This window comes from Aplysia californica, unplaced genomic scaffold, assembly GCF_000002075.1.
Source record: "Aplysia californica isolate F4 #8 unplaced genomic scaffold, AplCal3.0 scaffold00205, whole genome shotgun sequence".
Taxonomy (NCBI): domain Eukaryota; kingdom Metazoa; phylum Mollusca; class Gastropoda; order Aplysiida; family Aplysiidae; genus Aplysia; species Aplysia californica.
The window spans coordinates 432325-434271 of record NW_004797475.1 but is presented as its reverse complement, the minus strand read 5'-3'; the positions used below and the strand labels follow the sequence as shown (position 1 = coordinate 434271).

Sequence of the window (1947 nt, the reverse complement as noted above, 5' to 3'; positions counted from 1 at the left end):
ATAGCGGACCCCCACCTTCCTTGTTGTAGCATCATACCCTCATAGCGGACCCCTCCCTTCCTGTAGCACTCATAGCGGACCCCCTCCTGTAGCACTCATAGCGGACCCCCCCCTCCCAACCACCACCACCACCAACCCTCCACAATAAGCGCGTGTACGCACATACAGGCCTAAATACGCTCAAGGATTCTTTTTTTCTTTCTTCAAGAATGAAATCCAGCAACAGTTTCAAGCAGCAATAACGACGAAACAAATCAAAGCAAAAACAAAACAACTGAAAGAACTAACTGAAGCTTATTAGTTTTTATTGTTTTAGCAAAAGATCGAAGAGCCCATCACCGGCTATCGACCGCGGAAACGATCGATACACAAAAGCCTATCGTTTTCTCAATCTTATACTTATCAGTTTTGGTATTCACAATACATTTGATTCATAAAAGTAATTGACCCCACAATTCTCATAGATCAGCTGAAAAAAAAAATCAACTCAGTCTAGATCTAGTACGAAGTGAAGTTTCCCTTACCAGCAGAGTATGCCCAAGTCCAAGTTCCAAAGTTCGACAAATAGAAATCAGGATGAGCCCTGGTGATAACACAAAAAGATAACATTTACAAAACTATTAACACGCTGCAACCGAAGATATTACTTACATTACTCATATTATATTATAGGCAAAAGAACACGATCATAATAAATGGCAGTTCATGCAGATTCTGTAATCTAGTCCAGTCTTGCATCATTTTTTGAGGTGTAGATCTAGGTTAATTTTGTCAGGCCTCGCGGCGGAGGACCACTTAAATCAAAGGCCTACATAATAAATGAAGCGTTGAAGGGGACTCGGTGCTTTGTGAGCTTGTGATAGCTGATAAGTTCATGAGTGGTAATAACCGAAGCTTATTGCAATGCTTCTAGTCTATAGTGCAGCAATAATGATGACCCCAGCAAATATTAAATAAACTGGAATTTTGTCTCCAGTTAAGCGGGACTGGGACTAATAATTTCTTATAGTTAATTGAACAAATAATGAGAAATTATACTTAATTAAACAAATAATGAGAAACAAGTTTCAGTCAGGTCCCTTGTATGATCTAATGGGGGAACAAGAACAATAAATATAAGTGAGAATAGCCTACCTCTATCGTTGTTCATTTTGCGCCACATAATGTAAGATCCAACAAGCCCTGCTGCCTCAAGAGCAAGTCCTACCTTGATCCCGAGCCCCAAGGTACGGAGCAGGGATCGTTTTGGCGCTTCCTTTTTCATGGTTTTGTCTGAAACAAAAAAAGGACATTTTAAGACAGTGTTAAATATATTACAAGTAAGTACAGTTGTATCAGCTGTTCTATCGGCCACCTGTCTTTTACAATCACGTGTACAAATGACCATTGCTGCCCCCTCCCGTCCCCCTGCAAGTTTTTTTTCCTACACTATAATGCCACTGTCCAAAATGTCAACCTGTTTAAGACAATCGCTTTTTTTCCTCGAAAAAAAGAGTGATAATCTTGGAGAATAGAACTTCGATTGTATTTTTATATAACAGGTATAGACATGAAAAGCCTAAGAGTGCATCCTTGCTATTTTAAACTGAAGTTTCAGCTATCCTTCAAGAACAGAACGGACAAGAATTTCAAACAAAGACTTTACTTCTATGTACATGAATATGTTATAATATAAGCTGCTCTTTTATAGTAATGGCTAATTATCTCGTATTTATATTTATAGGTATGAAAATAGGAGAAGCAGAGGAGGACGACCATGAAATTGAATAAGGTGGGGATTGTTATTTCTTAATTCCATTAAAAGCCTTTAACCACGCAGCACTTATGTAAGCATTATATTGCTAGTGAAAAGACTACATTTTAAAGTGCTCTAGCCAAATGAAGAGACTGAATTGATCCTACTCATGTCCTGACAGACCAACCCCAATTATTGGCTTCAGCCCCCCC

At 38.9% G+C, this 1947-nt stretch overlaps 1 long non-coding RNA gene across 1 annotated transcript in view; it reads right to left on the bottom strand.

Annotated features, from left to right (window-relative positions):
- Positions 1-1267, bottom strand: part of LOC106011884 — a 3120-nt gene extending 1853 nt beyond the window's left edge. The window contains exon 1 of the long non-coding RNA XR_001184884.2: positions 1135-1267. This is a non-coding gene — a long non-coding RNA (uncharacterized LOC106011884). The remainder of the gene's footprint in view (positions 1-1134) is intronic.
- Between the last annotated feature and the right edge of the window lie 680 nt (positions 1268-1947).